A 27985-nucleotide genomic window follows, 5' to 3' on the forward strand; every position below is an offset into this window, starting at 1 on the left:
GCGGCTAGTCCGAACTGAGATGTGCTGTAAGTGTAAGATAGACACCGGATTTTGTTAATATGAAAAAAAAGGTAAAATAACTCCCTAATAACTTTTTTATATTGATGATGTGTTAAAATGATATTTCTGATAGGTGGGTTAAATAATTTTTTTAAAATCCCACCTGTTTCTTTTTACTTTTTAAAATATGTCTGCTAGAAAATTTTAAATTCCATACATGATTTGCAATTGTGGTTCATATTTTTATTGTTGTAAAATGTACACAATATCAAATTTATTCTTTTTTGTTTGAATTTTATTTATTTTTTTATACAGCAGGTTCTTATTAGTCATCCATTTTATACACATCAGTGTATACATGTCCATCCCAATCGCCCAATTCATCACACCACCACCCCCAACCCCCTGCGGCTTTCCCCCCTTGGTGTCCATACGTTTGTTCTCTACATCTGTGTCTCTATTTCTGCCCTGCAAACCTGTTCATCTGTACCATTTTTCTAGGTTCCACATATATGTGTTAACATATGCTATTTGTTTTTCTCTTTCTGCCTTACTTCACTCTGTATGACAGTCTCTAGATCCATCCACATCTCTACAAATGACCCAATTTCATTCCTTTTTATGGCTGAGTAATATTCCATCGTATATATGTGCCACATCTTCTTTATCCATTTGTCTGTTGGTGGGCATTTAGGTTGCTTCCATGACCTGGCTATTGTAAATAGTGCTGCAATGAACACTGGAGTGCATGTGTCTTTTTGAATTATGGTTTTCTCTGGGTATATGCCCAGTAGTGAGATTGCTGGTCATATGATAATTCTATTTTTAGTTTTTTAAGGAACCTCCATACTGTTCTCCATAGTGGCTGCATCAGTTTACATACCCACCAACAGTGCAAGAGGGTTCCCTTTTCTCCACACCCTCTCCAGCATTTGTTGTTTGTAGATTTTTTGATGATGCCCATTCTAACTGGTGTGAGGTGATAACCTCATTGTAGTTTTGATTTGCATTTCTCTAATAATTAGTGATGTTGAGTAGCTTTTCATGTGCTTCTTGGCCATCTGTATGTCTTCTTTGGAGAAATGTCTATTTAGGTCTTCTGCCCTTTTTTTTTTTTTTTTTTTTTTTTTGCGGTACGCGGGCCACTCACTGTTGTGGCCTCTCCCGTTGCGGAGCACAGGCTCCGGATGCGCAGGCTCAGCGGCCATGACTCACGGGCCCAGCCGCTCCGCGGCATGTGGGATCTTCCCGGACCGGGGCACGAACCCGTGTCCCCTACATTGGCAGGCAGACTCTCAACCACTGTGCCAGACTGTTCGAATAGTCATTTCCACAGTGTTGATTCTTCCAATCCAAGAACATGGTATATCTCTCCATCTGTTTGTATCATCTTTAATTTCTTTCATCAGTGTCTTATAGTTTTCTGCATACAGGTCTTTTGTCTCACTAGGTAGCTTTATTCCTAGGTATTTTATTCTTTTTGTTGCAGTGGTAAATGGGAGTGTTTCCTTAATTTCTCTTTCAGATTTTTCATCATTAGTGTACAGGAATGCAAGAGATTTCTGTGCATTAATTTTGTATCCTGCTACTTTACCAAATTCATTGATTAGCTCTAGTAGTTTTCTGGTGGCATCTTTAGGATTCTCTATGTGTAGTATCATGTCATCTGCAAACAGTGACAGTTTTACTTCTTCTTTTCAATTTGTATTCCTTTTATTTCTTTTTCTTCTCTGATTGCCATGGCTAGGACTTCCAAAACTATGTTGAATAATAGTGGTGAGAGTGGACATCCTTGTCTTGTTCCTGATCTTAGAGGAAATGCTTTCAGTTTTTCACCATTGAGAATGATGTTTGCTGTGGGTTTGTCATATATGGCCTTTATTATGTTGAGGTAGTTTCCCTCTATGCCCATTTTCTGGAGAGTTTTTATCATAAATTCATGTTGAATTTTCTCAAAAGCTTTTTCTGCATCTATTGAGATGATCATATGATTTTTCTTCTTCAATTTGTTAATACGGTGTATCACACTGATTGATTTGCGTATATTGAAGAATCCTTGCATCCCTGGGATAAATCCCACTTATCATGGTGTATGATCCTTTTAATGTGTTGTTGGATTCTGTTTGCTAGTATTTTGTTGAGTATTTTTCCATCCATTTTCATGAGTGATATTGGTCTGTAATTTTCTTTTTTGTAGTTTCTTTGTCTGGTTTTGGTATCAGGGTGATGGTGGCCTCATAGAACGAGTTTGGGAGTGTTCCTTCCTCTGCAATTTTTTGGAAGAGTTTGAGAAGGATGGGTGTTAGCTCTTCTCTAAATGTTTGATAGAATTCACCTGTGAAGCCATCTGGTCCTGGCCTTTGTTTGTTGGAAGATTTTTAATCACAGTTTCAATTTCATTACTTGTGATTGGTCTGTTCACATTTTCTATTTCTTCTTGGTTCAGTCTTGGAAGGTTATACCTTTCTAAGAATTTGTCCATTTCTTCCAGGTTGTCCGTTTTATTGGCATAGAGTTGCTTGCAGTCATCTCTTAGGATGCTTTGTATTTCTGCGGTGTCTGTTGTAACTTCTCCCTTTTCATTTCTAATTTTATTGATTTGAGTCCTCTCCCTCTTTTTCTTGATGAGTCTGGCTAATGTGTTATCGATTTTGTTTATCTTCTCAAAGAACCAGGTTTTAGTTTTATTGATCTTTGCTATTGTTTTCTTTGCTTCTATTTCATTTATTTCTGCTCTAATCTTTATGATTTCTTTCCTTCTGCTAACTTTGGGTTTTGTTTGTTCTTCTTTCTCTAGTTCTTTTAGGTGTAAGGTTAGATTGTTTATTTGTGATTTTTTTTGTTTCTTGAGGTAGGCTTGTATAGCTATAAACTTCTCTCTTAAAACTGCTTTTGCTGCATCCCATAGGTTTTGGATCATCATGTTTTCATTGTCATTTGTCTCTAGGTATTTTTTGATTTTCTCTTTGATTTCTTCAGTGATTTCTTGGTTATTTAGTAACGTATTCTTCAGCCTCCATGTGCTTGTGTTTTTTACATTTTTTTCCCTGTAATTGATTTCTAATCTCATAACTTGCCATGGTCAGAAAGGATGCTTGATATGATTTCATTTTTCTTAAATTTACTGAGGCTTGATTTGTGACCCAAGATGTGATCTATCCAGGAGAATGTTCTGTGCACACTTAAGAAGAAAGTGTAATCTGCTGTTTTTGGATGGAATGTCCTATAAATATCAGTTAAATCTGTGTCTTTTAAACCTTGTGTTTCCTTATTAATTTTCTGTTTGGATGATGTGTCCATTGGTGTAAGTGAGGTGTTAAAGTCCCCCACTATTATTGTGTTACTGTCAATTTCCTCTCTTATAGCTGTTAGCAGTTGCCTTATGTATTGAGGTGCTCCTATGTTGGGTGCATATATATTTATAATTATTATATCTTCTTCCTGGATTGATCCCTTGATCATTATGTAGTGTCCTTCTTTGTCTCTAGTAACGTTATTTTAAAGTCTATGTTATCTGATATGAGAATTGCTACTCCAGCTTTTTTTTGATTTCCATCTGCATGGAATATCTTTTTCCATCCCCTCACTTTCAGTCTGTATGTGTCCCTAGGTCTGAAGTGGGTCTCTTGTAGACAGCATATATATGGGTCTTGTTTTTGTATCCATTCAGCGAGCCTGTGTCTTTTGGTTGGAGCATTTAATCCATTCATGTTTAAGGTAATTACTGATATGTATGTTCTATTACTATTTTCTTAATTGTTATGGGTTTGTTTTTGTAGGTCCTTTTCTTCTCTTGTGTTTCCCACTTAGAGACGTTCCTTTAGCATTTGTTGTAGAGCTGGTTTGGTGGTGCTGAAGTCTCTTAGCTTTTGCTTGTCTGTAAAGCTTTTGATTTCTCTGTTGAATCTGAATGAGATCCTTGCCAGGTAGAGTAATCTTTGTTGTAGGTTCTTCCCTTTCATCACTTTAAATATGTCATGCCACTCCCTTCTGGCTTGTAGAGTTTCTGCTGAGAAATCAATGTTAAGCTTATGGGAGTTCCCTTGTATGTTATTTGTCATTTTTCCCTTGTTGCTTTTAGTAATTTTTCTTTGTCTCTAATTTTTGTCAGTTTGATTACTATGTGTCTTGGCATGTTTCTCCTTGGGTTTATCCTGTATGGGACTCTCTGCGCTTCCTGGGCTTGGGTGGCTATTTCCTTTCCCATGTTAGGGAAGTTTTCCACTATAATCTCTTCAAATATTTTCTCGGGTCCTTTATCTCTCTCTTCTCCTTCTGGGACCCCTATAATGTGAATGTTGCTGTGTTTAATGTTGCCCCAGAGGTCTCTTAGTCTGTCTTCATTTCTTTTCACTCTTTTTTCTTTATTCTGTTCTGTGGCAGTGAATTCTACCATTCTGTCTTCCTGGTCACTTATCTGTTCTTCTGCCTCAGTTATTCTGCTATTGATTCCTTCTAGTGTATTTTTCATTTCAGTTATTGTACTATTCATCTCTGTTTGTTTTTCCTTTAATTCTTCTAGGTCTTTGTTAAATATTTCTTACATCTTCTCGATCTTTGCCTCCATTCTTTTTCCTGGGTCCTGGATCATCTTCACTATCGTTATTCTGAATTCTTTTTCTGGAAGGTTTCCTATCTCCACTTCATTTAGTTGTGTTTCTGGGGTTTTATCTTGTTCCTTCAACTGGTACATAGCCCTCTGCCTTTTCATCTTGTCTATCTTTCTGTGAATGTCTCAAATTTATTCTTTTAACTATTTTTAACTGTACAGTTCAGTGGCATTAAGTATATTCACATTGTTGTGCAACCATCACGACCATCCATCTCGAGAAATTTTTCATCATCCCAAATGGAAACTCTGCACCCATTAAACAATAACTCCCCATTCCCGCCTCCTCCCAGACCTGGTAACCACCATTCTATCAATACTTTCTATCTCTATGAATTTGACTACTCTAGGTATCTCATATAAGCAGGATCCTACAATACTTGTCCTTTCGTGACTGGCTAACTTCACTCAACATAATGGCTTCAAGTTTTATCCATGTTGTAGTCTGTGTCAGAATTTCATTCCTTTTTTTTTTTTTTTTTTTTTTTTCAGTATGTGGGCCTCTCACTGTTGTGGCCTCTCCTGTTGCGGAGCACAGGCTCCAGACGCACAGGCTCAGCGGCCATGGCTCACGGGCCCAGCCGCTCCGCGGCACGTGGGATCTTCCCAGACTGGGGCACGAACCCGTGTCCCCTGCATCGGCAGACGGACTCTCAACCACTGCGCCACCAGGGAAGCCCTCATTCCTTTTTAAGGCTGAATGATATACCATTGTATTTATGTGCCATGTTTTGTTTGGATAAATAAACATCAGGTGATGGACACTGGGGTTGTTTCCACCTTTTGGCTGTTATAATGCTGCTATAAACGTTTGTGTGCAAAAATCTCTTGCTTGAAAGTTCCTCTTTTCAATTCTTTTGTGTGATAAAATATATCACAGTATATTTTAGTGGACAGCATTGTACTAGTAATTTCCATAGCAGCACTATTTGAAATCCCCAAACTAGGAACTGCCAAAATGCCCATCAATGGTAGAATGGATAAGTGAATTGTGGTATATTCACAAGGAGCACTAAAGTGAGAAGGAATGGACAGCTACATGCAGCAGCATGGATGAAGCTCAGAAAGAAGCCACACACAAGAAATAGTACATATGGTATGATTCCATTTACACAAAGTTCAAAAGAGGCAAAACCAATCTGTGATGTTGGAAGTCAGGATGATGGCTACTTTCTGTGGGCTACTCTTCAGCTGGTCTGGCACTGGTTTCAAGAGTGTGATCACTCTACGAAAATTCACCAAGCTAAACACTTAGGATTTGTGCTCCACTTTGTATAGATGTTAAACCATAAGAAGTTCCCCTGAAATGCATACACTCTTTGATCCAGCAATTCCACTTCTGGGTAAATACCCCAAAGAATTGAAAGCAGGGTCTTGAACAGATATTTGTACACCCACATTCATAGCAGCATTACTCACAGTAGCCAAAAGACGGGAACAAACCAAGTGTCCGAGGATGTATGAATGGATACACAAAACGTTGTATATACATAGAATGGAATATTATTCAGCCCTAAAAAGGAAGGAAATTCTGACACACGTTACGATATGCATAAACTTTGAGGACATTATGTTAAGTGAAGTAAGCCAGTCGCAAAAGGACAAATACTCTATGATTCACTTAAAAGAGGTACCTAGAGGAGTCAAATTCATAGAGACAGAAAGCGGAAGCGTGGTTGCCAGGGGCTGGGAGGAGGGTGGGATGGAGAATTGCTGATTAATGGGGACAGGTTTCAGTTCTGGAAGATGGAAAGCATTCGGAGGTGGATGGTGGTGATGTTTGTACAACCACGTGGATGTACTTAATACCACTGAACCGTACACTTAAAAATGGTTAAAAAGGTAAAGTTGATATTATGTACATTTTACCACAACTTAAAAATTTAAAAAGTTAGGTGTCTATAAGGAAAGGTGAGAAAGGATATTCAAGATATAATGGGTAATAAAAACCAAGGGGAGAACAGGGTAGAAGCGATGTTCCCATATGTCTAAATATATCAAAATGTTAAGCAGAAGACACAGAGATAGGAAAGAAGTGACACGTACAAAGGACTTACAGAGGAAGTGGACCAGGACCCATCCCTGGCCTCATGTCTTCAGCCACTATGGACTCAGAGAAGATGAAGGGAGCAGGGGTTGAGGTGGTGCTTGCTGAGTTGCTGTGTAGGAGGGGCTGCAGCTCCCAGCCCAGGGGCTCTGACCTGCAACAGTGAAACAGAGGTGGGACTTCTGGCGAGGGGACCTGGGGGGGGTTCTAGATCAAATGGGGGCTCTGTGTGTGTCTGGGAGGGGCAGGGTTGGCTGGCAGGGGGTCATCTTGGGTCCTGTCCTGTAGGGCTTCCCAGAGGGGCAAGAGGTTGGCATTGAATGCTGGATTCCCAGGGCTGAGCAAGGAGCGACAGGGACCCTCAGGAGGAGAGGGGCAGCCCCGCAGAGATGACTGTCTCCATGGAGCCCACAACAGTGCTGCCATCTCCCTTGCCCCTCCTGTGGGGGAGGAGAGGAGAAAGGGAGAAAGACCCCTACCCCGCCTCCCCTTCCATCCATCTTCCCCACTGTTGGGAAAAACGAGGGGAGAAGGTGTAAACCCAAATCAAGTTAGGAGTTGCCTTGAGTATCTTGACTGGACATTTAAAATTTGAGTGGAGACCATGTCTGTGACTTAAAGCAGTAGATGACAGACAGTAGACCTGTCATCTAAAAGCTGGCTGAGACAACGTGGCTCCGCTCCACGTGCCCTCCCATTCTCTTGAGGCTGGCAGAGGAAGCAGAGAGAAACAGAGACAGGCACGGAGAGAAGCTGCAGGGCTTCTAGAAGCCGCACCCAGAACTAGCACCAGGTTGCTTCCACCACATTCTATTGACTAGGGAGAGACCCAAGGCCAAACCTTATTTGAGGGAAACAGAATCCACCTCTTGAAAGGGGGGGAGCCAGGACAAAGCCCCACTGCAAATGTAACGGAGAAGAGCTAAATCAGACCTCAGGGTGGATCTGTTTCTTTGACTTTGACCTTTGCTTTTCGTTGCTTTTGTTATTATAGTCATACATAATGGCCTGCCTCAGGGAACCCTGTGCACCTGTGAGTGGCTGCAAGAAAAAAGAAACCAACACATCCCCTCACCTCGGCTGGTCATTTCGGGGAAAGTTTTGCAAGACTGATGGCCCTTGTACTCCCTCACCACCTCTCCCTCTCTGATTCTGTAAAAGAAACTGGCCTCCAGACCCAGATAAGATGTTTTATCAGAGACACTAGTCTGCCATCTTCTTGGTCTGCCGGCTTTCCGAATAAAGTCGTATTCCCTGACTCAACACTTTGTCTCTGATTCATTGGCCTGCCGTGAGGCGAGCAGAGTGAGCTCGGACTCTGTAACACAAAGAGGCATGGAAAGTCTGCCCAAAAGGCCTTGCTTCCCTTGCAAGGGAGGTTGGGAGATGTAGACCAGCTGTGTCCGGGAAGAGGAGGAAACAGTTCAGAGAAGAGCTTGCAGGCCACTGCCACACTCGCCCACTCCCTGCTGATGCATGTTAAGCCTCCAGCAGGGAGGCTTAGTGAAGGTAGGGAGCTCGGGGAGAGGGGTCCCGACTCCCCAGCAGTGTGACCACTCACCTTTGCTCTCAGAACCTCCATTTTCTCATCTGTAAAATGGGGAGAATAATCATCATCATCTCCCACTGATATGGTTGTCATGAAGGCTCTCTGATTCATGAAAGCCTCAGACTTGGCAGAGAAGTGGATAACACTGTCCCTGCCCTCAAAGAGGGTAAATAAGGAGACAAGAATTCAAAATGCGTCCAGACCTGGGGAAACTGTAGGAGTCTTGTGAACACGGGAGAGACAGAGAACAGAGGGGCTGCTGCAGGAGAGGGCCCTGTGGCCGAGCCTTGAGAGATGATGAACAGGCTGGGAACAGATCCAGGGCATAGGGTACCAAGTGACAGGGAGGAGAACCATCCCGTGCAAAGGTGTGGAGGTTGAAATGCATGTGGTTTAATGAAGGGTCCCGCACCCCTGCATTTAAAGCAGAAATTCCCAAAGGGTGGGATGTTGACTGGGCTGGGAGCTGACGCACACTTGCATGCTTGTTTTTTGGCAGGATGAGTTTAAAAAAGGAGAAAAAAAAAAAAAGAAATGAGAGATTGAAAACAGATTATTGGGGAGAAAAGTATTTCAGGCTCGAGACAACTGTCTCTACAGCCTCTGGCTCCCATCCCACCCATTCCCTGTCCCTGACTCAAGGCTGGCAGGAAGAAGGTGTTTCTCATGGGATTGTTGAACTTGAGGGTCAAACTCTGCCTGAGGCTTAAATATCCCCACAGGCTGACAGCATGCCTGAAGCCATGGTAAATGCTTTCCATGCTCCTTGAATTCTCCCTTTGAGGTTCTGTTATTGCCCCATTTCCAAGATAAGTAAATTGAGGCTCAGAGAGGTTAGCTGGCTTGCCCATAGCCACACAGCCAGTCAGGGGTGAATCTGACTGATTCCATTGCCTTATCCTGGGCCTGCAGTACAGACAGACGAGGGAGAGGTTTACGACAGCAAGGAAGAAGGTTCCAGGGGCTACAGGGTTTTGTGTGAGAGGCAGTATGGAGCAGTGGTTAAGTGCTTGACTCAGTAGTCAGATTTGAGGGTTCTTTGTTACAACAGCATGACCTAGACTATCTGACTGATACAAATCATGGTAAACTAAATGACATGTCCTTCAAAATGTTAGGACTTACCATCTTCCTCTTAGAAGCAGCAATTTTTTTTTTATTTTAAAATTTCAGCACAATATGTATAACATAAATTTGCCATCTTGACCATTTTTAAGTGTACAGTTTAGTGGCATTAAGTACATTCACATTGTTGTGCTACCGTCACCACCATCCATCTCTATAACTTTCATCTTGTGACATTGAAACTCTGTACCCATTAAACACTAACTCCCCATTCCCCTTCCCCTGGCCCCTGGCAACCACCCTTCTACCTTCTGTCTCTATGAATCTGACTGCTCTAGGGACCTCATGAGTGGAATCATACAATATTGGTCCTTCTGTGACTGGCTTATTTTGCTCAACATAGTGTCCTATAATCTTTTCCTCGCTGTAGCCTGTGTTAGGATGTTCTTTTTAAAGGCTGAATGATATTCTATCGCGTGTATAAACCACATTCCGCTGACCCACTCATCTGTCGATAGATGCTTAAGTTTGCTCACACCTTTTGGCTGTCGTGAATGGTTCTGCTGTGAACATGGCTGCACAAATGTCAGGGGCAGCATTTTTAAAGAGAGTTGTTGAAAGGGAAACAGCACTGACGAAGAAGCCAGGAGACAGGAGGCCAGACTCGACCACTAACTTGCTGTGTAGCTTTGGGCACCTCGCTTTCTGCCCCCGAGCCTCACTTTCACTGCCTACATCACAGCAGCGACCCAGGAGTATCAGCAAAGAAAAGCCGTGAGGGACTGTTATTGTTATTACACAGTGGGTTGAGGTCACTGATTTCCCAAAGGCATGAGTCATGAATGGTGGAATTCCAGGCATCAGGAGAGGCAGTTCTGGACGGCAGAGCCCAGATTCCACACAGAGCAGTGACCCTGACCCTGAACCCGAGAGGGAGCCACACCCTCCCTCCTTGGCCACTGGCTGTTGTGAGGAAGGAGTCAGTGAATGTTATAGGCCGATGGGTCCTTAGGGTAGAGCCTGCATGCCTTTGCCTAGGGTCACACAGCCAGAGAGCAGTGGAAGCTGTACTGGAACTCAGAATTCCAGACTCCCAGCCCCTCACCATGCTGCCCCCCTCATGGCTCCAAGTAGCAGAAGTGAGCTCTGGAAGAGCCATCTGAGGCAGGGGGCATCGGGGGACTCAGAGGGCCTCAAGGTGAGGGTAGAACTTTCCTCTTATGTATCTCATAGAGACTGAGCTAAGAACCTTTCAATGTATAGCCCTCTCTGTACTTTCCAAAATCTTGAGACCAGTGGCGATAATAATAATTGCTATTTTTAACTGAGCCCTTCCAAGTCCCTGGCATAGAGCTGCACACTTTATATCCTTGGTCCCATTTTATCCCTCTTCTGAGGTAGGAGCCAGCGCTAACCCATTCGAATGCCCCCAAGCCTTAGATCAGTGACATTTTCAAGGTCACAAAATGAGAGGAGGTCAGAGCTGGGATTCGAACACAGGGCTGGGCGCCTGCGGCGTCTGTCTACTGAAGCCCAACGATCGACTGCCTCAGCTGAGTTCTGTTACAATCTGTGTGACGGAGGCAGGGGAGCGGACTGTGATTGTTGTCCTGGTGAAGAAACTGAAGCTTGGCAGACTGAGATTGGTGACATCCTGGCAAGAGGACGAGTCAGGGCTAGGATCAACCCTGCCAGGGCTGCTTCCATCCAGTACATCTGCTCCGGGGAACAGAAAGCTCTTCTGGGAGTGCTGTGGCCCCTGTCACCCCTAGCCTTGGAGATGCAGGATGGGGGGGAGGGGGCAGTGACAGAATCTGCAGGTGGACACCTCCCTCCAGCGATGATGAGGGCAGCCGGCACTTAAGAAGCCCTGACTGGGTTCAAGGTCTTTGGCTTAATACTTTATATCGGTGATTTCATTTCCTCTTCACCCATGTGGAAGGAGTTAATTTTATTCCCCCATTCTGCAGATGCAAACACTGAGGTTCAGAGAGGCGGGCTCACTTGTCCAGGGGACCAGCCTAGGAAGTTGTGGAATTGAGGTGCCCAAGTCTGGTCTCTTATGACCATGCAAATTCCCCTCCCCAGGGAGAGGAGGGAGAAGCAGCCTGAACAACTCCACCCAGCCCGCCAGGCCCAGCCCACCAGGCCCTTTCGTGCCTGAGACTCCGTATGCTAAGAGTCCCCGAGCAAGGGGTTCCAAGAAACTCCCGGAGCCACCATATGTCATGAATCTACAGTTGCCCCAGTCTCTGCCTGCCACCTACAGGATGATCCATGGGGTGTGGTCCAGAGAGCTAAGCCAGCAAGGGCCCTGGGGTGGCCAGAGGAGCTGGTGACCCCACCGAGAGCAGGTCTGACAGGCCAGCTCTGGTTATTTGCAGAAGCCCTCCCTTCCTTGTATGCAATCCTCTTAGCAGCAGTGCATGAGGAAGGCGGCTCTCCCCCAAGCCCCATCTTCCTTCGACCTTAGATCCAGCTCAAGTCTAGAACCCATTGCTCACTCCCCTTCCTGCTTCCATCTTTCTCTCTAGAGCCTTGCCTTTGTTCAGAAGTGGGCAGTGTGTGGGCTTCCCTGGCGGCACAGTGGTTGGGAGTCCGCCTGCCGATGCAGGAGACACGAGTTCCTGCCCCAGTCCGGGAGGATCCCGCATGCTGCGAAGTGGGCAGTGTGCTCTAGAAGAAATCTCTTTCCCAGCCCCAGGGGCTAAGCCTTCAAGATTCCGCAGTCCCCCCAGGTTTTAGGAATGGGTATGTGTATTGTCTGGTTAAGTCATGCTAGCTGTTGTAACAAATAACCCAAGCTTTCAGTGGCTTTACATCACTGACCTTTGTTTTTTTCTCACATCACTGCACAAGAAGTCTTGGCAGGAGGGCTCTGCTCTGGGGAGCCATTTAAGGACTGAGACTCTTCCTGTCTTGTGACTCTGCTTTCTTTGTCCTCAGAGTCCTTTTCAAAGCAGAAAGATGAGGAAGGAAAGCAAAGATTGTGGGTAGGAGGTGTTTATAGGCCAGACCTGAAAATGGTGCAGTTATTTTTACTCACATCCCATTGGCTAGAACTCAGTCACATGACCACCTCTAACCACACAGGGGGTTGCGAAATGTGGTCCAACTGTGTGCCCAGAAAGAATATGGTGATTGGTGAGTACTACCAGACTTCCACAAGAATGTAACCCAGTTTTGGCCAAGGAGAAATAAAATCTGCTGGGGGGGTTTCTGAGAAGGGATTGCTTTAATTATAAAAAGCTGTGGGGAGAAGGTCCCCTATTCTTCCCCCATAAGTAGCTGTGTGAGGATATGATGTCTGAAACCTTGGCAGCCAGGTTGAGACCATGCAGGGCCAAGGCTGAGGGCTGAAGCCACCGCACTGAGGATGCTGGAGCTATAATATGGGTCCTGGCTGACATCATTGAGCCTCTGCATTAACCAGTCGGGAACCACCCAACCTCCAGGGGTCTTGAGCACAGAAGTCCATCTTAAGTCAGGAATATCAAGGTGTTCTGTTACTTGCAGCCTGAAACCTCCTAAGTGACTGGCACCAGCACCATGACCTTGGGCAAGTCACTCAACCTCCCTGGGCCACAGTTTCTCCATGACTAACATTGGGAACTTATAAATATTCTACCTAATAAGTAGAGGATTAAATGTGCAACCCAGATAAAGAGCTTAGCACATTATCAGTAAATATGAACTTAAAAATTCCTGATCAGACCCTGTGGGGTGTGAATAATAGTAACTCCACCTGACAGCTGGGGAATCTGAGGTTCAAGGAAGTGAAGCCCCAGGACATACAAATAATAAGAGGCCTGGATTTGAACCCAGGTCAAGTTGAGTACCTACTGTGTGCCAGACATTGTGCCAGGTGTGCAGATACACTATCCCATTGGATTCACAAAGCAGTCCTGCGTAGGAGGTACTATCACTGTTGCTGTTGTTGTTATCCCCATGGGATAGATGGGGAAATCATGGCTCAGAGAGGCGATGAGACTTGCCTACAGGTGGCACCAAAACGTCAGCATTTGAACCTAGGTCTGAGACCAAGCCTTTATTCTTTCTGCTATTTATAAACCTCCTCCATATGAGCCACAGCCCATTATGGTAGTGTTTCAGGCATCGGAGGAATCACTGATTCGGCTCTCAGGGCTGCTCAGGGTTTCATGAAGTATTCAGTGACTTCAGGCTAGCTGCTAGTTCAGCCTGTCTCCAAGGCTGTGCTGGTGATGGCCTCACCCTTACTCTCCCAGTAAAATAACAGGGACTTGGACTGGAAGGTCTCGAGAGAAAGTCTGGCTCACTTTATAAAGCACAACGTTTGAATGTTTTGAGCTGATGCGTAATGGAGTAGGCTGGCTTGGAATGTGATGAGCTCCCTGGCCCTGAGAGGGTACAAGCAAAGGCTGGCAGCTACCTGTGAGGGTGACAGAGGCAACTCCCGCATGAAAAGTGATACTGGATTCAAAGACCTTTCAATTTTGAAAGTCTGTGATTGTAAGATTCTCAGATCCCATTTTCTTAGATTGCAATCTAAGACTGCACGATACTCAAAATCTAGGACTTTAAGACCGCATGCGTTTTTCCCTTTTGTGTTTTCTAGTCCCTGCTCAGGCAGGTAGACCGTGGAGTGTCCACTGACTCGAGGAATGGACATTTCAGGAAAAGCAGAGAACAAGTTTTTAGGTTTCAGAAGTACCCCTTTCTCCCCAAAAAGACCATTCCTGAAGGGACCTGAGGCACACTGAAACCTCATGAATCAGAGAAAGGTGGGATCTGATGCCTTTCTGTCCCTCTGCTCTACAATATTTGGGGGTGGTGGCTATTCCATCAGCCTGGATTTTGGAGTGAGGAGGCACAGAATGGGGCTGCAGCAGACATGCAGCCTGAGTGGCTAAGGAGCAAGATTGGAGGTGGTTGTTACTGCACCCTAACCTGGCTGACCCTGACTGATGCATAGCCCTTGCCTCCCCTCTCTCCTTTTTTTCAAAGAAGAAATCAAGAAGAGAGCCAGAAAAAAAGCTGTGAGTGAGCATGTGTTGAATCTCGTGGGTCAGCGTGACCCCAGAGAGCTTTGAAGAGTCCAAAAGTGGAGAGTGGGGAAGGGCTTGAACGGTGAAATGGTCATGTGGTGTGTTGAAGCCAAAAGGGCCTGAAACAACCTCTCAGTGAGATGCAGTCACAGGGGAAGTGTGTGTGTGTGCACGCAAATGATGGAGTGGGCGGAGTAAACCAAACTGATTAAGATTAATTTTCTGTCCACATAGGAAGCAGGGTATGGTCATAAAAATTTAGATTAACTTTCCTGCTCATCGGAATTTTGAATTGAGACACATCATTCTCAAATTTCACCATCCCAAGAGTCCTGGATTCTGGGCTTTTACCGTGATTCTTTCACTGGGTAGAAGCTGGACGTGGACACTGGGAGGACCCAGGGCTGAAAGAAAACCAGGAGAACTGAGCTCTACTCTCAGATGTCACCTTCCCAGGGAGGCCTTCCCTGACCACGTGGTTTAAAATGGAACCCCCGGCCCCTGCGAATGCCTGATCCCTCTTTCTTCTTTTTCTCCAAAGTACTAACTGATGCAGCCTATTATACTTATTTATTTATTGTCTATTTCCCCTACTTGATTGTAAGTTTCAAAAGGGCAACGATTTCTCCCTCCCTCCTCCCTCTCTTGTTTCTTTCTACCTTTCATTCTATCTTACTTCTTTTTCTTTTTTCCTTTCTTTCCTTGTATTTATAAAAAAAAACTTCAAACATTCAGAAAAGCATAGAAAACAGATGATGAACATCCATTTGCTATTTGCCCATCACCTAGATTTAACAACTGTTAACATTTTATCATATTTGCTTTATTTTTTTTGGTGCCAGCATTTTCTAAAGAAAATAATATTCGTCATGCTACTTCCTCTTTAAAAACTTGAAGATAGGGAGTTTTGTCTCTTTTACTTGTTGCCATATTACTCACTGCCCGGAAGCTGGTAGATCTCCAGTAAATAGTTGTTGAATGAATGAATCTCATCTAATCCTCATAGCAACCCTATGCAGTAGGTATTATTATTATCCCTGTTTTACAGCAGAGGAAACTGAGGCACAGAGAGGCAACGTAACTTGCCTAAGGCCACACAGCTAGGAGGTGGTGAAAGGAAATTTGAGCTTAGACAGGCTGAGTCCAGAGTCCACACATTCTTCTCTCTCTAGGGGCTGCTTCAAATGGGATGTTCATTCATCCTCTCTGTCCACCTGTCCCATCCAGACACCATCCACAGATGAGACCCAGAGGGGTTCACAGGCCAGCCAGAAGCAGGGCATCCCCACTGGGAACCCAGGTGGTCTCCATAAAGGCTGGGGCCCTCTCTCCCTCCCTGGGGAGGAGATAGAAGGCTCCTTCCCAGACAAATGACCTTTGGGGTTTGTTATGAATAGAGATTCCTTCTGGGGAACGTGATGGCTGATGCCGGGAGCCTGGGTCCCCAGACTTAACCCCTAGGAATGTGTAGAGAAATATGCAAGCCTCCGCCCTGCAGGCCAGCATTCCCAGCGGCCCTGGCCAGCCAGAGGAGGCCAGTTCTAGGCTTCTCTTCAGGTTGCTGGGCCTTCTGGGGAGATGGACTGAGTCCCTCCATCCTAGGCTGGGAGGCAGCTCCTCAGGGTAAATGGAGCCCTGGACTTCAAAAGCAAAGAGACCGGGGTCTGCCTCTTCCTCCCTAGTTGTGTGACATTGGACAGGTGCCCAATCTAGGGAAACCTCAGTTTTCACATCTATCAAATGGGGATAACTACTATCCCAACCTCACACAGATCCAGGGCTAGGGTGAGGCAAGCCACGTAGGTGCCCAGGGCACAGCATTTAAGGAGGTGCTGGCTCTCAGGTGCTGACCCTGCACTTGCAGTAGCCTGAGGGTGAGAGCCTCGTTAAATTACACACACACCAAGATGATCTAATCCCATGACTCACGGGATGGAGCAAATAGAGGGCTCCAGGCAGGGGCCCCAAAGGCCATTGGGGGAGACCGACCCCCCTGAGCTAAGTCAGGTCCCTGGTACCTGGGACAGAGGGATGGCCCAGATGCCCTCTGGGCATTATCAAGCCACAACAGGCGGTTTCTGAGTTCTTCCCAGGCCAGAGAGTGGCTTCTGCCTCCAGGCTGTGATGATCATGACATTGATCTCATATTTATCCAGCGTTCACTCTGGACCAGTGCTGTGCTACTCGCCTCACGTTGAGATCTTGGTCGATCCTCACAATAGCCCTCTCATGTGTTATTGTCTGTATGTTATGAATGAGGAAGACCTCAGGGCACCAAGTCAGGTAGGTCCAAGTATACGGTGGGCCCAAGATCTGAATACTTATTTGTCTGCATCCTAGGTGGGCTGGGGGCTGAGGCTTGGCTGCTAAGGGTCTTGCGGGCACTTGACCCCAATCACCTTTATCTTCTGTGCCTCCTCCCTCTGCTAGCAGCCATTGTGGCCAAAATGGGATTAACCCAAAAGGAAGTCATTGCCGGGGCTTGATGGGTGGGGAGGAAGGCATGCTTCTGGGCTCCAAGGACCCTAAGCCTGGTTGCTCTATGCCCAGGCCCTGGGCCCCCACGGCACGCACACACTGCTCTGGATGAGGTGGAACGCAGGGCAGGTAAGTTTCAACGTGGGGGAGACAGCTCAGGAATGATGCTGAGTTTCATTTGTACAAATTCCTTTTCTCCCTGCCTCTGAGCCCCTTCCTGGGTAATTCATCTTCCGTCCTGGCCACCAGAGTGTTTGTGCATCTGGCCTTGTACAAGCTTTGCTCAGGACTTTTTGGGAACTCCCTCACCACAGGATCATCTAAATATTTTCCTGGCATTCAAGGCTATTTGCGGAGACTAGTGCAGAGGGCTGGTCCTGCCTTTTTGCCTTTCCACAGGTGGGTCCCTCTGCTAGAATGTCCTCCTTCCCCCAAGATCCTTCTGGATCTTCTCGGGCAGCAATGAGGTGTGTAAATGGCACAACTCTGAACTCCCAGGCCTGGGGGGACTGTGCAATTTGATGCCATGCTGGCATCTGGGGAAGGCAAGAGGTAGCTTAGTGTTTTAAAAGGAAGGTTTTGGGCTTCCCTGGTGGTATAGTGGTTAAGAATCCGCCTGCCAATGCAGGGGACAAGGGTTCGAGCCCTGGTCCCAGAAGATCCCACATGCTGCGGAGCAACTAAGCCTGTGCACCACAACTACTGAGCCTGCGCTCTAGAGCTCGCAAACCACAACTACTGAGCCCACGTGTCACTACTGAAGCCTGCGCCCCGAGAGCCTGTGCTCCGCAGCAAGAGAAGCCACCACAGTGATAGGCTTGAGCACCGCAACGAAGAGTAGCCCCCGCTCACCGCAACGAAGACCCAATGCAGCCAAAAATAAATAAAATAAAATAAATTAATTTATAAAAGATTAAAAGGCAGGTTCTGAACTTAGACGTGAGTTCAGTCCCAGCACTGCCACCTACCAGCTGGGCTTCAGTTTTCTTCTCTGAACACAGAAAGAATGATCCCACTTTCTCCACTGGGGCACTGAGGGACAGGAAGGGGGCCGTGCACGTAATGCTCTGGGGTCAGTGCCAGTACCACGGTCAGGGCTCAAAAAGCATCAGGTGTTCACCCACGCATTCGCATCAGGTTTAAGTACCCACCCGGTGCCAGTCTCCGTGTTGGTCACTGGGATAGAGCCGTGAACGGACTCATGTGGCCCCAGTTCTTAAAAACAGAGGTTGGAGAGGCAGATATTCACCCATTAGTTACCATCGTGCCTGTAATTAGGGAAATCACCCCCCTCCCAACCTCCTAATCCTCCAACCTCCATCCCTCACCTTGACCTTGAAGCACCCTGGGCAGGATCTAAATCTGATGTACCTCCGTAACTTTAGCTCCTCAATCACGGCCCGGAGGCTCAACAAATAATATTTAAACTGAAACGATTTCTGTAGCAAACACTTATGGCACTGAGTGTGTGATAGCACTGCTCTAAGCACTTTACAAATATGAAATCATGTCATTATCCCGGGAAAGTATGTACTATTATCACATCCCCATTTTACAGACAGGCACACTGAGGCTCAGAAAAGTTAAGCAAACTCCCCTGAGTTATACAGCTGGAGAGGGATGCAGCCAGGATTTGAACCCAGGTAGCCCGGCTCCAGAGCCACTTGGTCCACACCACTCCCGAGTTGATGCCGCTTTCCAGCAGGGTCCAGAAAGGGCGTGATCTGAAGACCTTGCCCATCTCCACCACTTACTGACTGCAGGGCTCCTCAACTTTCTACTCCCCAGGTGGGCTGTGGAGGAAAACAAGGCCTCAGCTGCAGCCTCTGATATCCCCTGCTGGCACTCTGAGGCCTGGGGGTGACTCAGGGGATCCCAGGCCAGCAGCTAGGCCGGCCTCAGGGCCAGCGTTTCCGTAAACACCCCAGTGAGCCAACCCTGCGTGGTCAGTCCACGGGCTGCTGGCTTCGAGGGCTGAGGCCTGGCTGGCCCTGCGCAGTTTCCTGCCACACGGCCACTTCCACCCCCTCTGCCTGGCTGGGCTTCCAGTAATGAAGTGTTTTGTTCGGGGGCTGGTGGCACTGATGGGATGGAGTATCAGGGCCTCTCTGTCCCACTTGCACCCACTTAGGTTCTTGGAAGCTGGTTAGACGACCCTCACCACAGCCTGGGAAGCTCTTATGCCCACCTGCGTGTCGGAGGAAGAATTAGCCTCTAAGGGGACAGGTCTTGGGCTCTGAGCCAAGAGGGAGGGTGTAGCTGGAACCAACCCTGTTGGTCCTTTCTGAGGGGTTGGGAGGTTAGGGAAACAACTTCTCCTGGAGACCTAGCCAGGCAGCTTGGAGATGGAAGGGAAAGTCTCAACCATGGCCACTGCCTCTCCCCACCGAGACAGTGGCTACAAGGAAGGGGCCGTGGGTGAAGACTGAAGGACCATCAGTCCCAGTGAGTGTGCCATCCCTGAAAGCAATGCTACCCCAGCCCTTCAACTCTCACAGCATCCCTGCTTGGAAACAGAGGCCCAGAGAGGTGAAGTGACTCACCCAAAGTCACACAGCAAGCGACAGAGCCAGGATGTGACTGAGTTTCTCCCTTCCCTCTGAACCACTTCTAGCTCACTGCCTGAATCCCGAACAGTAGGGACTGGAAGGTGCTTCCAAGCTATCTTTCAAGAGGCAGTATAGCACAGTGGATAAGAGCAAGGACTCAGGGGCCAGCTACCTGGGTTCAGATCCCAGCTCTGCCTCCTACCTGTTACGTGAACGTGGGCGAGTTATTTAACTGCTTGGTGCCTCAGTTTCCCCACTTGTGAAATGAGGATAATAATGATGGATCCTTTAGAGGGTTGCTGTGAGGATTAAGCTCTTGCCTGGTACACACTAAGCCTTCCATCAATGCTGGTTATTTCTAATCTCTCACTGGCCTTCCCACTGTGGAGCTGGGGAGACACAGGCCCAGAGATGAAGGCAAAACCTGCTGGGGTCTTGTCTGGGGCAGAGCACACCTTTAGCCCACGTTCCCTATGGTGCCACTGAGAGGCTGTGATGTTTGAGCTGAGGTGCTTGTTGTATCCCCCATCCTCCAGGGCTGGGGAAGGGCAGACAGAGCCCAGGGAGGAGAGAATCAAGGCAACATGATGGGTGACCCCAGCGTCAGCCCCTTCCCCCTCTGGCTCCCAATCTCCCCTCCTGAGGATGTCTGGACCCTTGAACTCAAAGGGGCTCCTTGGTTAGGGCCTCAGGGGCTGCCGAGGAGTGGGGGAGGGTCCAGAGCCCCAGACAAAGGCTCCCACCCTCTGATTTATCGCAAACAACTTTCTTTGGGCCTGTTTTAATTATTAGACTTTCATATGGGATTTTCTTCTGAACAAGGGTCTGCTGGCTTGCGAAGGGGGCTCTGGGCAGCGAGGGGCAGGGGATGGGGCCCCCTTCCCGCACCTGGGAACCCTAGGGCCCAAGCTGATGATTGGTTGGTGACTCACTCCCTGCTCAGCACATGCTGTCATCCCAGGACTGGGAGCCCCACAGGGGCCACCCCTAACCAGGGCCCCCCTAACCAAGGCGCTCCCCCCTCGACATGCAAGGGACTGGGAACAATTAACTTGCTCCTCAGGCCAGGCCAGAGGTTCATGTGGTTATTGGTTTTGCTGACCACATGTAACTCAAGGACGTCCTCAGAGCTGGAAGGGTCCCAAGAGGCCACAAAGGGCAACCCTATCACAGGGTTGTCACAGCAGGGGAACTGAGGCCCAGAGAGGTGAGGTAACTTGCCTAAGGTCACTCAGGGGAGAGGGAGGAAGGAAGCTGGCATTCTGATGCCTGACCCAGAGCTTTTCTACACCTCCAGATGGTCCCTGGATACCCCAAGTTCTCGGCCCCTATTCCCACCCCAGTCACAAGTGTCCTCCCCAACGAACACAGGCCAGGCCTCTCCAGCCTCGTCTCCCTCACCTCCCACCAGACCTCCAGGCTTCATCCAGACTCAGCTACTCACAGTGCCCCAGACACCCCTGCTCTCACGTTGCTTTCAGGCCTCTGTTCTCTCTGTCCCCCTGTGTTGCCTTTTTGCCTAGACTCCTACTCTTGCTTCAAGATTCATCTCGGATGTCACCTCCTCCAGTAAGACTTCCAAAGCCTCCTCTCCCACCTTCCAGGCTGGGTCCTCTTCTCATTGCCCTCAGTACCTGGTACTCCCCAATTACTCTGCTGTCAGCATCTCTTTGCTTGTCTCTATCTTCCCCTCTAGTCTGTGAATTCATTGTGGGCAGAGACCTTGCTTTTTGTTATTTATTTCATATTAGGGCATGGCCCACTACATTCAGTGTTTGTTGAATGAATGCATGGATGTATGAATGTACAGATGGATGGATGGACAAATGGATGGATATGTGGATAGACAGATGAATGGACAGGTAAACAAATGAATTAGTGGATGGGCAGATGGATTGATAGAGAAATGGATGGATGGATGGATTAGACAGATAATGGCACCTGTAGGGGCTCAGACAGTGAGAAGTAAGTTCCTGGAGACTGGATATTCTGAATGATGAAGGAGCTCTTGGATGGGGAAACAGTAACCTAAACTGTTATCTGCCTCCTCCAAGGGATGTCTGGCCAAAAGCAAAGCCACTTCTGCCCTGGTGCCTGGTCCCTCCTGACCAACTAGTTCCACCTCAATGGGATCTCCTGAACTTTGGTAATTATTCAGACATCAGAGAATCTATAGGACCCATCTCTGCTTCTGACATTTCAGAACTCTGCATTCCTGAGGGCCCAGCCTGCATACTTCCATCCAGGTCAGAGCTGCCGCTCCAGAAATGTTCCCAGCCATAGAAACAGAAATCCCTAGAGAAAGAGGCACTATAAAATATGGAATTCATCCCTCTCCCATTTTACAGATGAGGAAATTGAGGCCAAGAAAGGCTGAGGAACTTCCCCAAGAATGTATAGCGACAGAGCTGGGATTAAAGTGGAACTTCCCCAAGAATGTACAGCAACAGAACTGCGATTAAAGTTTGGGTCCCCCAATTCACTCATTCATGTATTCATTTGTGCAACAAATATATATATCTAGCATCTAACATGTGCCAGGTTCAGTGCCTTTTCCCTGGCATTCGATGTCTGTAAATAAACCCTCATGCCAATTTGGAAAGCCTATGTCCCATCGTGACCTCCTCCGACTCCCCAGCTGGCTTATCTTTGCCTCACCAGCTGCATCCTCAGCATAGCTCCTGCCCCAACCCCTTCACCCAGCAAATGAGGACCACTTCCTTGCCAGGAACCCCAGCTCACAGCGGTGTATGCAGAGACAGTCACGTGCGTGTGCTGAGAGCACACGTCCCACCCCTCCTTGGGGGGACCACATCAGTCCCTGCACGCAGAACCCCGCCAGCTCAGACTGAAGCCAAGTGTTAAACGGTTCGAGCCCCGCAGCTGTCCTGGGGATGCGGAAGGGGAAGCTCATCGTGACACCTGGGATCTCAGGGCCAGGAGCAGACCTCTGAACTCCTGCCCAGACTGAGGAATGTGTGGAAGAAGAGGCCATAGAGGGGCGACTGGGGGCTGGTTATTTACAGGACAGAGGAGCAGGCGGCAGCAGCGATTCTCCCATTAGCCCCTCCCAACATGCCCAGAGGCAGGGGCGGTGTGAGGGCTGTCAGTCTGGAAGAGATGGAGCCTCGCATTCTGGGGCAGGAACCCAGACTTGGGCAAGTCATGGCCATTGGCTGGACCCCCTCTCTGGACCTTCCTGATGGAGGTGACCTCGCTGAAGTTGTGGAATGACTCAGTATTGCAAGGACAAAAATAAGGTTCAGCTGCACATAACAGAACACCTTCCGGGAGCGAATCAATGAACTAGAGAACAAAAGAAGAATATGGAAGAACAACAGGACCCAAAGCTGCTTCTGGGATGAAATTAATACGAGACAGAGTCCTGATAAGATTGATCATGACAAAAGAGATAAGATGCAAATAAATAAAGTAAAAATATAGAGTGAAAAAGGAGAATAATATTGACTTAACTTTAAAACTATTGTTGGGCTTCCCTGGTGGCGCAGTGGTTGAGAGTCCGCCTGCCGATGCAGGGGACAGGGGTTCGTGCTCCGGTCCGGGAAGATCCCACATGCCGCGGAGCGGCTGGGCCCGTGAGCCATGGCCGCTGAGCCTGCGCGTCCGGAGCCTGTGCTCCGCAACGGGAGAGGACACAACAGTGAGAGGCCCGCGTACCGCAAAAAAAAAAAAAAAAAAAAAAAGAGAAGTTCCTTACTTTGGTAGAGATATTAATACCAAAAACCTCCAGAAAGTAGGATTCCTAGTGGAGAAACTTCATGTGCATGAAAGGATCAGGAACGAGCCACGAATGCGCGTTATCACTGTTACTGCTCAAAACAAAGTGCCACGGTCAGGCTACAGCTAAAAGGAGAGAAAATCAGAGGCGTCGGAGTGGAAGAGAAGAGACAAAACTGTTCATTGTAGAGGGTGTGATCCTTTACCTTGAAAACCTAACCAAATAAGCTGACAACGTATCAGAACAAATAAGAGAGTTTGGCAAGTTTGCTAGATGCGTGATCGATAACAAAAATAAATAACACTTTCATACCAGCAATACGCAGAACAATGGTGGCTTAAACAAGGGGGCATAAACATGCATATATTATTGAGTTGGCCAAAAATTACAGAAGACGTTACGGAAAATCCCGAAGGAACTTTTTGGCCAAGCCAATATACGCATGCACAATAACATATATAATATTATTATTATGTTAATATTCTAATAGCATTCTTATATATAATATGTATGCTATTGTTTTAATCATGTGAATGGAATCTATAGGTGGAGTCCAGGGTGCGTATGGCACAGCTCTGATGTCATCAGAATCCAGGCTTTCTTTTCTTTTCTTTTTTTTTTTGCAGTACGCGGGCCTCTCACTGCTGTGGCCTCTCCCGTTGCGGAGCACAGGCTCCGGACGTGCAGGCTCAGCGGCCATGGCTCACGGGCCCAGCCGCTCCGCGGCATGTGGACCCTTCCCGGACCGGGCACGAACCCGTGTCCCCTGCATCGGCAGGCGGACTCTCAACCACTGCGCCACCGGGGAAGCCCCAGGCTTGCTTATTTCTCCTCTTCTTTTCTCTGCACATAAGGTCCATCTTCAAGATACCCTCATGGTCCAAGATGGCTGTCAAGCTTCACCATCACATCTGATGACTGATTAGAGCACGAGGAAGTGAGGAGTGGTGGTGTTGGGACAAAAGGGATGCCCTTCCCTTGCAGGAGGCTTCCCAGAATTTGCACCCAGCACTTCTGCTTGTATCTTATTGCTGGGACCTGGTCACATGGCCATGCCTAGCCGCAAAGCTGAGTGCACTGCCACCCCAAATACAACCAGGGTTCAATTATGAAGGAAGGAGGGGAGAAAGGATATTGAAATGGGCATCCCTCAGGCTCTGCCATAGATCTCAATTTCCAAAAAGGGGAAACAGAGGCCCAGAGAGATGAGGGCACTAACACACAGCCACGAAGCAAGTGTCAGAGCTGGGATTTTCAAGTGACTGATTCTTGATCTTCCCAGAGTACAGGGCTCCCCTCTCACGTGGGTATGTCCAGCCACGGGAGCACTGACCCTGCTCACTCCCAGCCCTGTTTGGGTCAGGGTCTGGTTTCGGTTTCTCTGTCCCCACTACCTAGTGTAAGAACAGTGAGGTCCCGGTGTTGGGCATTTATTCACATCCCTCCCCCCAGCCTCTACAGCTTCTTGCACAGGACTTGGTCTGTAGATGTGCAATGAACATGAAGCAGGAAGGCACGGAGGGAGCTGACAAGCTGTGAATGGCTGAAACTGGCTTTATCCTTGCAACTGCAGACATTTTTTCCTGCCTCCCATATGCTGTGCCCTGATCTAGATGTGTTTCCCAAGTTTCACTTTTCAGATGCATTTCCTAGACCCTAAAATGTTAGGCCTGGCCCAGGTATGAAAGAGCAAGGAGGCTGCCTTGAAACAGACAAACGAACAAAAAATGGAGAAACCGAAGGCCAGAGAAGCAATGTCATATGACATGTCATATGTCTCTCACTTGGATTCCTCTTCATGGACACACAGAGAAAGATCGGTTTCCCAGCCTCCCTCGCAGTCAAGTTTGGGGGTCATGTGACTAGTTCTGGCCAATAAAATATGAGAAGACATGAGTATCATCACTTCCAGTTTGAGGCAGTGAAGGGCCAGTGTGCCTTCGCCGCCCCTCTTCTCTAAGGTGACCTTGGAGACCACTGGTCTAGAAGGTGATTCACAACCGGTTATGTGCATACACATCACCTGGGGGTCTCATTAAAATGCAGATCCTGGTTCTGGGTGGGGGGTCTGAAATTCTTCACTTCAAACAAGCAACTAACTGGGGCTTCCCTGGTGGCGCAGTGGTTGAGAGTCCGTCTGCCGATGCAGAGGACACGGGTTCGTGCCCCGGTCTGGGAGGATCCCACAGGCCGCGGAGCGGCTGGGCCCGTGAGCCATGGCCGCTGAGTCTGCGCGTCCGGAGCCTGTGCTCCGCAGCAGGAGAGGCCACAACAGTGAGAGCCCCGCGTACCACAAAAAAACAAACAAGCAAGCAACTGAATTATGCTGATCCATCAGGGCCCACGTTTGAGTAGGGAAGGATGATTTGAGAGGATGCAGCTCAAAGATGGAGAAGACCTGCCTAGCTTCACTGGACCACTTGCAACCAAAACTAAACTTTTGTTGGGTTAAGTCACTGAGATTTGGGAGTTTATTTGTGACCTCAGCATAGCTTAATGTCCCCCAATTAATACACTGGGATAGGACATTGTCATTTAGCTAGTCAACCCATATTTATTGAGTTCCTACCATGATCTTATTTTGTGCCCTGGACGCCTCACTCCTAAGGAGGCGCTCACTCTCCAGGTCCTACAAGGGCAAGGTCAGCACCTGACGGTGAGAGCTCCTAAAACTTTGTTCCCTTAGCACCTCTGTTTCTGCATCCTAGTTCCAGGGCTGTAAGTCAATGAGGGAGCCAGGATTTGAAGTGGGAACGTTTTGGCTTACAAGCCTGAAATTTGCTTTCCGTAGTGCAAAGAGCCACAGTGCTCATTCTAGGGTCTTACGGGGGGCGGGGGCCGCGCTATAGCAGCAGCCAAAAGACTCACGCGCTCCCTGGACTATCTCATCCCTCTAGTGCCAAACTTGTTAGTTTGAGGGCCTGAACCACAGTAACCAGTCAGCACAGTGGCGGCTCCTGCCGTGGACTTTCAATCCTTTGAACACGTACGGACAGTTCATCACTCACGCTCTCATCACCCGACGCCCTGCTGCCAACCTGCGGGCTTCCTGAACTGGCCAGGTCCCAGGGCCGCCCGCTGTCCACACTCACCCATCTTCAGTTATTTAGAGAGAACAAGTTCCAAGCAAAAACACATGCTCTGAATCCGAGGGGCCCCTCCCGGCAGGAGGCGACACTTCCACTGGCGTCTTGTTGCCTCTCTGGGCAGCACTGTCTTTCCTTCCCTCCCCTTGGAAAGCACACCCGGCCTCACCCCCTCACTGGTGGGGGAGGGACTCGTCCTCTGATACGATATCGCTGTGAGCAGTGTGCCTCTCTCCACCTCCTCCTCGCCTCCTAGCTTCTCTGGTCTTCCTTCTTGTCTTAGAGGAAGAAGTGGTTCAGAACTTCCTCCCACGAAAACTAATCAGTGGTAACAGAGGTCAGAATAGTGAGTACCTTGGGAGGCAGAGAGTATAGTCTTGGAAGAGGCATGAGGAACTTTCTGGAAATGTATCTTGACCTGGGTGGTGGTTACATGGGTGTGTACATATGTGAAGAGTTGTTGAGATGTACACTTAAGACTACTGCACTGTAAGCATTTCTGTTTATGTTACCCCTCAATTAAAAAAAATATATGCCACAGAGACCTCTCTGAGCAGTAGCAAAAATAAATAACCACAACATAGGTTTTGGAGTCATATGAACCTTCACTGAAAATCTGCCTCTGTTTTCTAGCTGTGTGACCTTAAGCAGTTATTTAACCTCCCTGAACTTCATTTCTTTTTCTTTCTTTTCTTTCTTTTCTTTCTTTCTTTCTTTCTTTCTTTCTTTCTTTCTTTCTTTCTTTCTTTCTTTCTTTCTTTCTTTCTTTCTTTCTTTCTTCCTTTCTTTTCTTTCTTCCTTCCTTCCTTCCTTTCTCTTTCTTTCTTTCTTTCTTTCTTTCTTCCTTCCTTCCTTCCTTCCTTCCTTCCTTCCTCTTTCTCTCTCTCTGTCTCTCTCTCTCTTTCTCTTTCTTTCTTTCTTTTTTAAAGGTATGGACTGTGAAGATTAGAGACACCACTTCTTATAAAATGTACTTAGCACAGGGCTAGCTCCCACTGGGTGCTCAATACACAATCACTTTCATTGTTATTAAAACCCGTGACCCTAGCAAGGATAGGATGGGGGAGTGGTTTTCCCTGGGGACAGACAATAAAAGGGGTACATTGTCCATAGAGAATTTAAGGATAAAATTGATGATAAAAAAAGTCTGCTTTTTGTTATCACTATGCACTGGCAAATCTAAATAATGTCAGTTGGAAAATGCTACATCCTGAAAAAATCTTTTATTGGTGTACATTCTAAACAATTGTTGTGGTGACTGCTGAATTTTAATACTATGTAGGTAAGCTTCAAATTAGCACATTTTAATTTCTTATCCTTTAATAAACCTCTTCTACATGGAAGTTAATCTGGAGAATTTCTAGGAATACAGTTACCGCGAGCACAGGTGGAGTCAGGAACACATGTTCACAAAGAGAATCAGCTCCTAACAGTTCGAAATCTTTCGTGCTTGCTCCAAGTACAGTTCCTGTCTCCAGCCCTGCGGTATTACATATTTCTGCATCTCACTAGTAGATTCAAAGAAACAATGACTGTAGAGTGATGGTGAAGATGAAGATATATGTAGTTCAAGTCTGTCATTCTAGGCGACTCCTTGGAATTTTGATTTGTGTCTAAAATTTAGAAAAGTGAAACAGTGTGAACTGCAAAGGGTAACGTTTTTGCCTGGTAAGTGCAAATTCTAGTTCATACATGAAACACATGTGTTTCATCTCAATGATTACTGATCATACTTTGTTGTATGAAGGAGATGGGTGTTCCAAAACGATCCACTGCGTGTGTAAAATATCCTAGGCATGCCTCTGACTCAAGCAAAAGCATTAATGAAGAACACTG

At 47.2% G+C, this 27985-nt stretch overlaps 1 protein-coding gene across 4 annotated transcripts in view; it reads right to left on the reverse strand.

Moving 5' to 3' along the window:
* The window catches only part of ADA (adenosine deaminase), a 109389-nt gene that overhangs the window by 56226 nt on the left and 25178 nt on the right, over positions 1–27985 (reverse strand). For 2 of the 4 annotated variants that reach the window (XR_010935348.1, XR_010935346.1), the window contains exon 2: positions 6667–6810. The exons of the other annotated variants lie outside the window; for them this stretch is intronic. The gene's annotated coding sequence lies outside the window, so the exon portion shown is untranslated. The remainder of the gene's footprint in view (positions 1–6666; positions 6811–27985) is intronic. 4 annotated transcript variants of the gene reach the window in all.

This window comes from Pseudorca crassidens, chromosome 15 (genome assembly GCF_039906515.1).
Source record: "Pseudorca crassidens isolate mPseCra1 chromosome 15, mPseCra1.hap1, whole genome shotgun sequence".
NCBI classification, from domain to species: Eukaryota; Metazoa; Chordata; class Mammalia; order Artiodactyla; family Delphinidae; genus Pseudorca; species Pseudorca crassidens.